The sequence below is a fragment of the Carettochelys insculpta genome, chromosome 8 (assembly GCF_033958435.1).
Source record: "Carettochelys insculpta isolate YL-2023 chromosome 8, ASM3395843v1, whole genome shotgun sequence".
NCBI lineage: Eukaryota > Metazoa > Chordata > Testudines > Carettochelyidae > Carettochelys > Carettochelys insculpta.
In genome coordinates, this window is record NC_134144.1 from 44841224 (window position 1) to 44855466 (window position 14243).

Genomic DNA, 14243 nt, shown 5'->3' on the forward strand with positions numbered 1-14243 from the left:
TGAGCAGGGGTGGAACACTGCCTGCTGCCAGAAGTAACAAGCTGCCAGTGTCCACCCTGATCTATCTCCTCTTCCACCAGTGGCTGATCAGCTGTCTTGTGTACTGGGACAGTTACCTCAGCTGTCTCCACATGAATACTGTCCAGGAACTGCTCATGGAGTCGGATACGCCTCAACCTGGCCACCTCCTCCTGTAGCTCCTTAAAGCAATCTTGTAGCACCTTAAAGACTAACAAATCTAGGGTTTATATGGGGGATGGGGAAGGAAGGAGGGACACCCCCGCCACACACACACATCATATAAACCCTGGATTCTAACTGTCTACTCCAAATCTGAGGAAGTGGGTCTTACTCACGAAAGCTCATTATCTAATAAATAAATTGGTTAGTCTTTAAAGTGCTACAGGACTGCGTGTTACTTTTAAAATACAGTTAGCAGCAGTTCAATCTTTGTACGGAAAAAAAGAGATTCCACCCCCTGTAGCCTGGCCAATCAGCAATGGTCTGTTTTGGACAGGTCTGAACTCTAGACCTTTACTGATTTTTATCTTGTGTTACTTCTGCTGCACTATTATGAAACTGCTGCACTGTTTGAAAGTGCTCAGTGAGCTATTACATTTGCAGACTAGGTCCCGGTACAGTGAATGAGTACAGACAGCCTACTGTGAGTCCTTTGAGGCTAAAAGGCCTTATTGCTGTGAAAAAAGAGAGAGATTGTGTTCCTAAGAGAAGCACACTAGTTCATTGTATTTACCATGCTGTAGGCAAGCTTATGCTCACATGAGTGTGTTATTGTCAAATTTTAAATTAGCAGTTGTGCTTCATTAGCACAGGCTGACATTAATGCACCTTGCAGGCAATATCTACTATTTTCTTCTAGTAATGATTAGTCATTATGTTTTAGTCATGTGATTAGTCACAAAACCAGAGCAATAGCACTCAGGGTTCTTCTGACATAGGGCAGCTGCTTTTTTAAAACCTATTTATGTTTAAAACAGACAGAATAGCAAACAGGATGGGCAGAAGGTAGATTTTTATCAACTGCTTCATTTGGGAACAGTCTCAAAGGGACAGCTGTGTCAGTCTGTAGCATCACAAAAACACGCAGCCGTTAAGTTACCCCCAAAGGCTCATTAACGATTTTATTTATTAGGTAATCTCTAAGGTGTTACAGGAGTGCCTGTTGTTTTTGTCTGTTTGTTTCATTTGTGGTTTTGTATTGCCTTGTTTTATTCTTTGCATAAATTTGATCCAGGCTGTGTGAGAAAGATGTAAAATGCTCTAGGAAGGACTGAAATGCCACTAATCCATAGGGACATGCAAAGGATTAGGAGCTTGTCAGGACATGTCTTTCCCTAAGGTGAAACTGTCACTAAGCCTACTCATTTATGTTCCAGATCTTCAAAAATAGAATCAGCTCCCTCATTTTCTGTCCCTTCACCATTCTGCATCTTTCCTTTATATTGGTAAAGGCCTATGGACAGCCCCCATCCCTGCATCCACAACTTGTACTGTTAAATGACTAACCCTCCTTCAATCCCTGCTGCGTGTTGTTTAAATATCTACTCTCCACATCCTCACTACTTCCCCCACCCCCACTCCCTCCTCAGTCCCCATGATGTATTGTTAAAGGCCTATGAGTTTTGCCTACTGCATTTTCTGCACCTCTCAGCTAGTCTTTGGTGTTTCCTCCTTAGCTTTTCGGGAGATATTGGGGGATGGGGGTAGCTCTTCAAAATATACTTTTTCTCCTTTCTTATATGCTTTAAAATATGTTACATGTCAACACCATGAACTATCATTATGGCATTTAAATGAAAGGGGCAGCTCATACCTCAGAGCTATTATTTTGCGCTCTAGGCAGACTCAAGTAGGGCTCTCTGCCAGGTCACGCTCACTTCATGTTTGGAAAATTTTCTTCCCTATCTTATAGTTAGAATCTTTTTTTCCCTGAAAGCTGAGACTCAGGAGAAGAATTTAAAGGTCTGTCTGCCCTACCCCAGCTAATCTTTCACACCCTCTCTACCCTTCAGTTCCCTCTCACCCTCACCCCCAGGGTACGGTTTATATTTTGGGGAAATTGTGTTCCAATACAATCGTCTAATCTTCAGTTTCTGGTGGCAGTGAGGATATGCTGAAAAAACCCAAACTCAAAATGAAAGAACAGCAGCAGCAGCGATTTCAGGACTGTCACTTATGACTTATCGCTTCCTAACAGGAACAGTTTCTGTGGCCCAGTTTACTTCTGGCACAAGTGGGCATAACTCCATGGAAACAAATGAGTTGTGTCAGCTCACACCAGGGCTGTTGTCGCCATTCATATCTCTACACAACAATCAGGTGGTTTGATGGCAGCACAGGTGGATGTGTCTGAGCTATCTTGGATCGAGCTACCTTGAATAACAATAGTAGTGAAGCGGCAATAGCATTGGAAGTAGCAATAGGTAGCCCCCCTGGATATGCATACAGGATACTGGGCACACTTGCACTCAATTGGTCAGGCCATGCTCTTGTGACTTTACAAGCTCACTAATAGTGTAGTGTAGTGTAGTGAAAGAAAGTCCGGCGTGCCCATACGTGCCACCACCACACTTCCCAATTGTAGCGAGGGCATAGCCTATCTTTGTAACCATAAATACAATGTAACAAATCTGTGACCACCTAGAACTTCACAGCTGTCTCTATGCTTGCAGACATACCACAGAGAGGTGTAGGACTTCCTTTCTCTCAAGGGGTTGGGCCTATAGTTTTAAAAGAGGAAGTTCTTTCAGTTGTTGGCAATGAAGGATGTGTGACAGTTGAACAGATCTTGTTCTGTCCTGTAGGGAAGGGTTCCAGGTTAAAGACAGCTGGGCATGTTTTAGTCTCAAGAAAAGAAGGCTGATGGGGGACCTGATAGCAGTCTTTCAATATGTTAAAGGGCTGTTCTAAAGAGGATGGTGGCCGATTGTTCTCTGAATTCACTGAAGGGAGGACAAGAAGTAATTGGTTGAATCTGGAGCAAGGGAGTACTTTGTTGAATATGAGGAAAACCTTTCTAATTATAAGGCTAGACAAGCACTGGAACAGGCTTCCAAGGGAGGTTGTGGAATCCCCATCATTGAAGATTTTTAAGAACAAGTTGGAAAAACTCCTGTGAGAGCTGGCCTCAGTTTGCTAGAGCCTGCCTCAGTGCAGGGGGACGGACCAAGGCTATGTTTACACAGCCAAATTATCTCAAAATAGCAGCAGTTATTTCAAAATAACTTTGGTAATGTCTGAATGATGTACGCACTATGATTCCAGTAAACCTCATTTCCTGAGGTATTATGAAATAGTGCTATGGACCCAGAAATGCTATTTTGAAATAGCTGGATGTGGTTGTGTGTGGTTGTGTTATTTTGAAATGGCTATTTTGAAATACCTTATGTCAAAATGGGGCTGTCATGTAGGCATAGTATGAGTGACCTTACAAGGCCCCTTTCAGCCCTACAGTTCTATGGTAATCACGTACACGTACACGTACACGTACACGTACACGTACTACATGATGGGGTCAAATTTAGCTACGACAGATCAGGAAAGGGATCTTGGAGTTATAGTGGATAGTTCTCTGAAGACATCCACGCAGTGTGCAGCGGCAGTTAGTAAGGCAAATAGGATGTTAGGAATTATTAAAAAAGGGATCGATAATAAGACAAAAGATATCATACTTCCCCTATATAAAACTATGGTACGCCCACATCTCGAGTACTGCGTGCAGATGTGGTCTCCTCACCTCAAAAAAGATATATTGGCATTAGAAAAGGTTCAGAAAAGGGCGACTAAGATGATTAGGGGCTTGGAAAGGGTCCCATATGGGGAGAGGCTAGAGAGACTGGGACTTTTCAGTTTGGAAAAGAGGCGATTGAGGGGCGATATGATAGAGGTATATAAAATCATGAATGGTGTGGAGAAAGTGAATATAGAAAAATTATTTACCTTTTCCCATAATACAAGAACTAGGGGACACCAAATGAAATTGATGGGTAGTGGGTTCAAAACTAATAAAAGGAAATTTTTCTTCACACAGCGCACAGTCAACCTGTGGAACTCCTTGCCCGAGGCGGCTGTGAAGGCCAGGACTCTATTAGGGTTTAAAAAAGAGCTTGATAAATTTTTGCAGGTCAGGTCCATAAATGGCTATTAGCCAGGGATAAAGTATGGTGCCCTAGCCTTCATAACAAGGGCAGGAGATGGATGGCAGGAGATAAATCACTTGTCTTCTGTTCTCCTTCTCTGGGGCGCCTGGCATTGGCCACCGTCGGCAGATGGGATGCTGGGCTTGATGGACCTTTGGTCTGACCCAGTATGGCCATTCTTATGTTCTTATGTTCTTAATCACTAACACATCCATTACAATATGATGCCCCTGTAAAATCAAGTGGTGGTCTTTGTCCAGTTGTATATGTATTTGTCAAATATAGCTATAATGAATGGAACCAACCTGCAAGGGCCCAGGGTAGACTAGTCATGGAGGCTATGGAATTCTGTCAGCCCAGAGGAGTTATCTCAAAGTATGCTCATCTTAGCATATTTGCATATGCTACATATTTTTGATTATCATTGTATATAACCAATATAAACCATTATAACCAATATATATGGGAAAGGCAACATGGAAAGCCAGGCTGAGCTCTATGGCTTGCTTGAAGAAGCTTGTATTGCCACTACCTGTGCTCTACATAAATCCAACACCTTTGAGTTGCCGAGGACTATTGCTGTCTGTAGAAACAGAGTGCATTTGGAAGCACACACCTATTTGTATGAACAACAAGAAGCTCTGTGGCACCTTATAGACTAACAGATTTATTGGAGCATAAGTTTTCATGGGCAAAAACCTACTTCATCAGATGCATTGACGTTTGTTTGGATTTTGTAGGAGACTCTCCATATAAAGATGGTAATCCTTACACTAGGGTCAGACTATATCAGCCAAATGTAGAAGAAGAGGTTGAGTAAGGGCAGTTGAAGAGAAGAAACAGCATAAAGAGTGAGAAGGGCCAGGACAAGACTACAGGATAAACGTGAGTCACATAGTGAGTGCATTTATATTCTGACATTTTCAAATGATAGCCACTAATGGGAAGAGTGGAGGAGTTGGCACAAGAGTGGGAAGCAATGCTACAGAACTCTGTTTTGAGGCAGGAATTATAAGAAGATGGAATGATACTTGGCTAGCTAGAGTGAAATCAGGGGAAAGTCTCCAGTGGGACTTTGATAGAAGTTAGACCAGACCCGCAGAGGGCATTGAACAAGCCACAAGGAAGAGATTAAAGGAACAAGGTGAAGAGAGTGGAAAAAGCACAGGGTGTGAGGTAAAGAGTGACAGGAGAGGAACTAAGTTGTAGGTAAGGAAGAAAGAGCCTTAAATGAGAACAATTTGATTTGTACATGGAAATAGAAGGAGTCTGGGGAACGGTTATAAGGGTTTGGGGAGAGGGAAAGGTTCCGTGGTCAGAAGTAGGACAGAACGATTGCTTTTGCTGATGAACATTAGTAATAACCAAGAAAAGGATGCAGTAGTCCTGAAGGAATGTTCTTTAGCCTGAGGCAGGTTTTTGCTGTAGAGATGGGGAGGCAGGTGTGAATTTTTAATGCTTTATAGAAGAAGTAATAAAATTTATCCAGGGCCTGGAGGTGAGGTGAGAAGGAAAGCGAGTAGTCCAAGATAAGTCTAAACTTGTGAGATTGTATGACTGGGAGGATATGATAAATGATAAAAATGTTTATGAAGCAAGTGAGCAAAAGTTTAAAAAACAGAGCAGTTTTAGTCCTGAGAAAAGGAGACAAAAGAGAAACCTTCAAATATCTTAAGGAACGTTGTAAAGAGGACAGTGATCAATTATTCTCCATGTCCACTGAAGGGAGGACAAGAAGCTATGAGCTAAATCTGAAGCAAAGGAGATGTAGGTTAGCTATTAGGAATACCTTTTTTATTTCTGAGGACAGGTAAGCACAGAAATACGCCTCCAAGGGAGGTTATGGAGTCCCCATCATTGGAAGCTTTTTTGAACAGGTTGGACAAACACTTGCCAGAGATGGGCTAGGTTTAATGCTCCTGTCTCTGCAGAGGGGATGGACTAGATGACCAAGGCCCCTTTCAGCCCTATATTTCTAGGAGACAAAACAGGGAAGGAGTAGAAGTTCCATTTAGCCACCCTTCGTTCAAAGAAGGAGCAAGACATTCTTGAGGAGATATTGGTTGGCCAGAAAGATATGTGATAAGACAAGGAAGGAGCAAGGGAGGATAGGTGATGAATGAGAGGAGATAAAGCTGTCAAAGCCAGGGGTTTGAAGCTGATGAAAGATCAGTGAATTCCATGGTGGCTATAGGAGAAAGGACAAAGGGCAGAGTGAGGGAGGGAAGGAGAAATGGATGGAGTGCTGCTGAACTTTGGCAGTTTTCGTTTGCAAGAGGTTAGCACTATGTTGAGCAGAAGAGAGGGAAGGGGCAGGAGTGGAATGGAAACACGTCTTGAGTGGGCATTAAAAATCTATTCTGGATTACAGTTGTGAGAGTAGCTAAAGGCTTGGCTTTGCCATTGCACTTGGCTGGCTTAACAGTAAACAGTCCTTCGTCCTGCCTAGTGTCACTTGGGATGGAATCTTCTTTTCTCTCTCACCCTGTGTCAGGCAGCTGTGTTTTCACCATACCTCGGATTCTATTCTACAATTCAGAGCCCAGGTCTCTGAAGCACCATATTTAAAACAAGCCAACTCCCTCTTGTAGACTCTTCAATGCAGGTCAGTGGTAGAGAGGTGGTTCTCATTTTCACCTGCCCCACAATCTCTCTGGAGAATTCTCTTTTCATATTACTTTACTAGCACCTCTGCAGCTGTTTCTCTGGAGAGGACGCCACCTTCTCGGGGCTCAGCAGAAAAATTTCTGCATCTTGCCCACACATTGTTCCACTCCTGTATCTGCCTTACTGACTCCAAACAATGAATGAGTGCCAGTTCCATTTTCTTTGTACGCCTGGATTTTCGCTTTCCAAACAATCACAGATGGAGCCATTTTTTTCCTTGTGCCTTCTTAGATCCTTCATCAGCAAGGAATTCCTTACATGCTGGGCGCTGATCTGCTAATGAGCTCCTCCTTGAGAGTTGCTTATTCATCTTAATCACAGAATTATTTAATTAAATTTGCCTTCCATATATCTTCCCCCTTAAACCAGTCAGGCTGAAGTTCCCTAAAGAGTTTTCCTGGAGAATAGGTAAGTTGTTTAGCCACTTGATAGTATTTTAGTTCATATCTGATGTTTCCATCCAAGTGGCAGAAAATGATCCATTTTCTCCTCAAATTTTTTGAATGAAGCAATGTCAGCCTAACACCAATCCATACTTGCTAACCACAGGATCCTTCTCACCACTTGGACTCCTAAATGTAGCTAGGATTTCCTAGCAAAATATTTAAAATAAAAACAAAACACTCTGTGCCTCCACCCCTTTTAGTACTCTCTTGGTGTAATAAATATTGCATACCCTATCACTTTATAAGAGTAAAATAGTTCATGTAAGAATAGCTAGAAAAGAGGGAGCAGGTGTATTATACTTACAGAATAGTTATTTTTTAACAATGAGACCAGGTTCTTGGGTTTAGTTGGAAGAGTATTCTTTATTTGCACTGGAAGACTCTCATTGGACACCATTTAAAAGTCCTTTTTTAAAAAGCAAAGAGTTTGAGTCCAGTGGTGTAAATGGGAAAATCTATAGTGTGAGGATCTGCTAATGGGAAATTGTTTAGTATTCATAAGGTTTACCACATTCCCACCACTGTTCATTCATTCAGCCAATCACAACTCAATGGTACAAAGGAACTGTTGATTACATGGCAGCACCAGTCTAGTTATCACCTTGTATCAGTGTCTGAGATTAGCTCTAATTCACTTTTAATCCTCTGTTGCCCACCACACCAAAACCAAAGATTTTGAGCTTCACCTCTTGGATACAAAAGGGATTTACATTAAAAGACAGCATGAGACTCACAAGATAATTTCACTCTTATTTGCTTCAAACAGACTGACTGCCATCATTAGAGAATCAGACATGAATTTTCAAAAAGTCTTCTGTTAAACACTTGTGAGGAATTGGGAAGGGCCTAGTTAGGGAAAACAAAAAAAAACAAAACTATACACATTTCTCACGAACAGTTGCAGCAAAAGAAAAGACTTTATGATTCGTGGCCTAAAATTGGATTGTGCTTACACACTTCCCTGTTTGAAAACAGAGCTCAACGTGCCAGATTTTAAAGGAATTTGGGCATTGTTCCATTCAGCACTGAAGCTGATTTGGGAGCTTAAACAAGACAAAGTAGTTGAGGTAATATCTTTTATTGGACCAAATTCAAATTGCCTCACCCACCTTGTCAAATATCCTGGGATCAACACAGCTACATAGCACACTGCATACAACATCAGGGGCATAAGCTTCATTTTCAAAGTGACTTTGATTGAGACTTATGTGCCTGAGTCACTTATGAGAATGAATTTTGGGCTCGGAAGTCAGCTGCAATGCTAAATGAAGCTTGCCTGTATAAATACTTTAGAAAATCTGGCTCTACCTGCATAGTTGTTTGTGTAGTCAGACCAGTTTGTAAAGATTCACTGCACTCAGAAACAACATTGTGCTACTTTTTGTGTCTGTACAACACCTAACCTTGTGAGTACCAGAAATCAACCAGTCTGAAGAAGAAACTCTTACCTTGTTAACTGTGCCAAAAAGATAGTCCTCTGAAAAACAGTGAACAGCTAAACACCAGCCTGACCTTCCTTTTATTCCAGGGTTTTCCAAGCCATGGGAGGTGGCAACAAGGAAATGAACCATGTTAACTCTTGAATTACCACCAAACTCAAATGGGAAACTGTGACTGAATGCCACACTGTGCTAAAGGATATGCAGCACAGCTGTGGCTAGTCTGGATCAGATGTCTTATGATATCAGGAGTCAGGCTTCAAAACTAGAAAATACAGGTTGAACCTCTCTAATCCACCACTCTCTCATCCAGCAACATCAGTAATCCAGCATGATTTTTGTTAGCTACTTACAATGGGTGTGGCCAAGTTGCCCATGGTCCCATAAAGTTTGTTTACAGCCACCAGTCCTGGCTCTCAGTGTTCTGTGCTGCTATTTAGATATAATTTGCCCCTAAATGTCTTCTAAGTACCCAGTCAACAGTGGAAATGTTGCTAATGTGCTAGACAACATTGACCACCCATGGTCCGGCATAGTCTCTCATTCAGCATTGGTCAAGTCCCAAGGGTACAGGACAAGAGAGGTTCAACCTGTATAATATATACTTTAAGGTTTGGGCTCTGGAACCCTCTGCCCTCACAATTTTATAGTACACAGCCTCTGTCAGCTGAACCAAACCAGCCACAGGTCTTACTGCAGCATAGACATGTCTTCTGTGTCTCCCTGCTGCATTGTTGGAGAGAAGGCCACACCTGAGTACCTAGATGATAACACCTGTGACAGATATGGTAATCTCCTGCAGCAGCTCTGGGAGAATTGACTGTATTATGTTTATGTATCATTGAGAGTGAAGGACTGTGTGTAATTCCATGTGGTTGCTAGCCATGCAGGTTTCCACCGCGGTCCTGTGATAAGTGCTGCGTTTGGTTCTCAAAATTTTTTGACAAGTTTTTGATCTAGTGCACAGAATTAAGCAAGTAAGATGCAGAGTTGTTTTTCATTCCTCCTTGCTTTTGTCTCACCACACCCCTGAGTACCACAGCTGAATTGTTTTCAGCATCAGCCATGAAACCAGTAAATTGGCTTGATGCAATACCTGGCTTTGGGTTATCTATAATGACATTCTTCCGCCTAGCCAGCACTTCAGAATGGAGACACCTCTGTTTTGCTACCAATAAGACCTTCCTGCCAACCCCTTTAGGGTTGTTTATCACCTTCTTTACTCCAGCCAGTAGCTCAAAAAATAAGGTTGTTGTAACCAATTAGGTGCTGTTGTTAGAAGAAGGCTCTTTTCTTAAGAGCTTTATAAATAATGCTCTTTTGTTCTAATATTAGAACAGTCTCCACTAAAACCAGTGTCACCAGTGTCACTCATCGTATGTTACTGAACAAAGTTCAGCCTCGTACAGCCAGACACCGTTATCAATAATTCTACTATTTATTAATAAAGCACACAGGTTTTGTTTAATATATCTCATTCAATCTACTCTGCACTGAGTAGGCCTCAACTCGAGAACTGTGACCTGTTCTGGGCCCCACATTTGAGGAAAGATGTGGAGAAATTGAAAATGGTCTAGAGAAGAGCAATGAAATGATTAAAGGTCTAGAAAATACGGCCTATGAGAGAAGACTAAAAAAATTGGGTTTGTTTAGTTTGGAAAAGAGAAGGCTGAGAGGGGACATGAAATTAGCTTTCAAGTGCCTAAAAGGATACTACAAGGAAAAGGGAGAAAAATTAGTCTCCTTAGCCTCTGAAAATAAGACAAGAAGCAATGGGCTTAAATTGTAGCAAGGAAGCTTTAGAGTGGACATTAGGAAAAACTCCTAGATGTCAGGGTGGTTGATTACTGGAATAAATTGCCGAGGGTGCTTGTAGAATCTCCATCATTGGAGATATTTAATAACAGGTTAGATAAATAGCTAACAGGGATGATCTAGATGGTGCTTGGTCCTGCTGTGAGTGCAGGGGACTGGACTGGATGACCTCTTGAGGTCCCTTCCTGTTCTAGCGTTCTATGATTCTATGAAAAGAAAACTGTAATCATGGTGAAGCCAAGGGAGCCTGGTGTTTCAGAAGGACCTTGGGCCCTTTAAATAGCTGCTGGAACACCGTGCAGCATGCTCTGGGCACATCTGAGGGCTGCAGGTGGGTGGAGGGGAGTCTCAGTGCAGCATGCTCTGGGCACATCTGAGGGCTGCAGGTGGGTGGAGGGGAGTCTCAATGCAGCATGCTCTGGGTGGTGGTTGAGTGGTGGCTTCCACAGCTCTGCCCCTTCCACCCAGCGCTCCTCCCCTTCCTGGATCACAGAACTGCCCCGACACACGCCTTGCCCAGGTGCTTGGCAAGTCTGTTGGCTCCCCTGGTGAAGTCATTTGATTAACATGTCCATAGCTCCTTTCATTCTAGGAAGTTCAAATGTCAGAATATTTTCAATTTTGGGACCTATTCATTTTCCAAAAATACAGCAGATTCCAAATGCTTTAGATTGAACGTGGGGGAGTGAGGAATAGGAGAGTGTTTTAAAAAATATAAAATAAATCTGGGCATCTGCTGTAACTGGAGTTCTGTTTTCTCCACATGGGACTGCACCAAACATTAGCATAGCTTGATAATGCCACAAACGCAAGAAATTAGAGAAAAATCTGCAGGAAAGAGACATGTGGTCTCATTAACAGATGCTCTCTCCTCCTTGGTATTACTGCAGCCCAGAAATTGGAGTGAAAACAAAACAGGCTCTTGCAGACTGTCTGACCTTACTGCCGAGTGTCAGTAACCCATGGAAAAGACTTGCACAGCCTTAACCAAATGAAAGAGCCTACTTTAAATTGTAGTTAAACAAACACAGACCTAGTGGTGTCACTTCATTTTCTGCTGTACGTATTGTTTATATGCTAAAAAAATAAAATTGAGAATACAAAAAAGTAAGTCACCTTGGATCCAAGTGCATTACTACTGGAAATTAGAAATTGGTTCAATAATGTTTAGAAGAGAGAGTGGGAGAAACCATTAAAAGGCATAACTGAATCATTTATGCAGTAGAAAAATAGGCCTAAAATCTGCCTTTCTAAGTCCTAGGAAGCAGAGAGTTCACTGTGGAGGTCAGGCATGTGGTTTTCTTTCTTTAAAGACGCACCAGAGTTTGCGGATGACAAAAGGCCGGATTGTAATGAAAACAGTAAGGAGAAATGGTATTGGAGAATGTACATACATTTCTTAGTAGTGAAGTAAGCTTTTTGTTTCCTAGGACCTTGTACTAATGTAGTTCTGCTGAGGGTTAGGTAAAGACTTGTTAAAGACGGTAATAGCTGCCCTTTGTTCAAGATAAATATAAGGAACCGTTAATGCCTTTTTTGTAAAAAATAAAAATCAAGACGATCCGTTACTCAGCTGCTCCCCCCCACTCAGGCTGGCTGGGGCTGCCAAGGTGCTAGTACTCCATACTGGCAAGTACCAGTACAAAAAAAGCACTGGAGGGCGTTCATATCTTTTTTTAGAATAAGTTAGCTGAAACTATCGGAGCCATGACCCAAAACAAAGGCCAGGTGCTAAGCCTATCAGGCTGTGTAGGAGAAGGTGGTTTACTGCAGGTTGACAGCAAACTCAGGGAGCTGGGTATTATTTTGGTGGAGCTGTGTGCGCAGATTCAGTCAGAAACTGCACAAAAGCAGATAGGAAAGACAACAGAAAGCCATGGATCACCTGAGACACACTTGTAGCATGAGCAGGAGACAGGGAGCTCTTTGGGTAGAAATCTACCTGGAAAACTATGAAGGCTTAGAATTTGAGCAAGGAAACTGTTTCCTGCTGTTCGGATTCTCCTGTATTTAGGGAAACTGGATTTTGAATATTATTTCTTTGTCAATAACAAAGGATTGCAGCAAAGATACATGGATCCATCTTCAATTCTTCAAACAGAAGCAACCTGCAAAATCCTGAATGCTGGCTAACTACTTCCATCAAAAGGGGGTAACATTCTGTTTAGTCTGATCCCAAATGAAAGAAAAATCTGTGGTATCCAAACATTATTTGCCAAGGTTTTCATTTTTCTTTGTGATTCATTCTGTTTAGGCCAGAAAACTGTAGGCTCCCTGCTTGGGGGGCAGGTTTTCATGGGTTTGGGATACTGGCGCGTAGTTTAATTCAACAAAAAATCTAGTAGTAGGGAATGAAATTAAGACATCTGGGACAGAGGATGTGTTCAGTGACAGATGGAGGATTGGTTGGAAGCATCTGGTGTAGGGGCTGTATCTTACAATACTCCAGGCTGGGTATGAGGTAACTGGAGGCTTGGGTGCCTGAGGCTTCCATATCCTTTTTGGTTGAGCTCAGTCTGAAGACAAACATAGCTGGGGTTAATTTGTTTCCTTTGTAAAGAGCCCATCCACCAGTGCTCTCCTTTGGAGAAGGCTGCTGTATAAAAGGTGAAGTTAGATACCATCTGCAGTTGAAGATTTCTAGGGTTATGACATTTTTCCGTTATATTCTTTGAGACCCTCTCAGTCTGGTAAGTACCACTGTCTTTTTCTACATGGTATGCTTATCTGATCCATTTCTAACAAACACAGCAGAGGACAGCATTCCCCCCGACCCTCTCTCCCCCAGTTCAACTATATTTCTGTTGTGTCTATAAATCCACACCTACCGTCCTGTCTAGTCCTATTTGAATGAATACTTTCTGGGAAAATTCACACAGCCATCCCATAACATGTCAGCAGCACAACAGAGTGCTCATATCATATAGCATCCAACAGTAGTTGAGGCAGTGTGAAGAGGCAACTGAGTCATGATGTGCTTACCAATGCTATTAAAGACTATAGCACAGACAGGACCTTAATCTTCATTCCACTGATCTTGAATTTGAACAGGGACTTCGCCTTTATACATTGCAAATTTATGTATCACATCCAACTTGGAAGTGACTTTTGTGAGAGTTCCAGTGACATCCTGCCAGGCTGAAGTTGATAGCAAAATTCCCATCCACTCCAATGGGGCCAGGATTTTTCTGTTCATCTTTCAAGCAGTGTCGTGCGTATGCTGTCAGATCTGGTTTCAAAATTAGATGCCTTTATATTGCTTACACAATGTTTTCATGTGTCCTTCTATATGATCTTTCTCCTGGGAACTAAACCTCTCTTTGCCTATGGAATCATAGAATCATAGAATCAGAGAACACTAGGACTGGAAGGGGCCTCGAGAGGCCATCGAGTCCAGTCCCCTGCCCCGACGGCAGGACCGACCACTATCTACACCATCCCTGATAGACATCTGTCTAATCTGTTCTTAAATATCTCCAGGGAGGGAGATTCCACAACCTCCCTTGGCAACTTATTCCAGTACTTGACCACCCTGACAGTTAGGAACTTTTTCCTAATGTCCAACCTAAACTTCCCTTGCTGCAGTTTAAGTCCATTGCCTCTTGTTCTCTCCTCAAAGGCCAAGAAGAACAAGTTTTCTCCCTCCTCCTTATGACACCCTTTAAGATATCTGAAAACCGCTATCATGTCCCCCCTCAATCTTCTTTTTTCCACGC

The 14243-nt window shown here is 42.3% G+C and overlaps 1 protein-coding gene across 5 annotated transcripts in view; it reads right to left on the bottom strand.

Moving 5' to 3' along the window:
• Positions 1-8790, bottom strand: part of UPP2 (uridine phosphorylase 2) — a 51786-nt gene extending 42996 nt beyond the window's left edge. For 4 of the 5 annotated variants that reach the window (XM_075001084.1, XM_075001082.1, XM_075001080.1 and 1 more), the window contains exon 1: positions 8722-8790. The gene's annotated coding sequence lies outside the window, so the exon portion shown is untranslated. The remainder of the gene's footprint in view (positions 1-8721) is intronic. The other variant, XM_075001081.1, reaches the window with a different exon arrangement.
• Positions 8791-14243: the final 5453 nt, after the last annotated feature.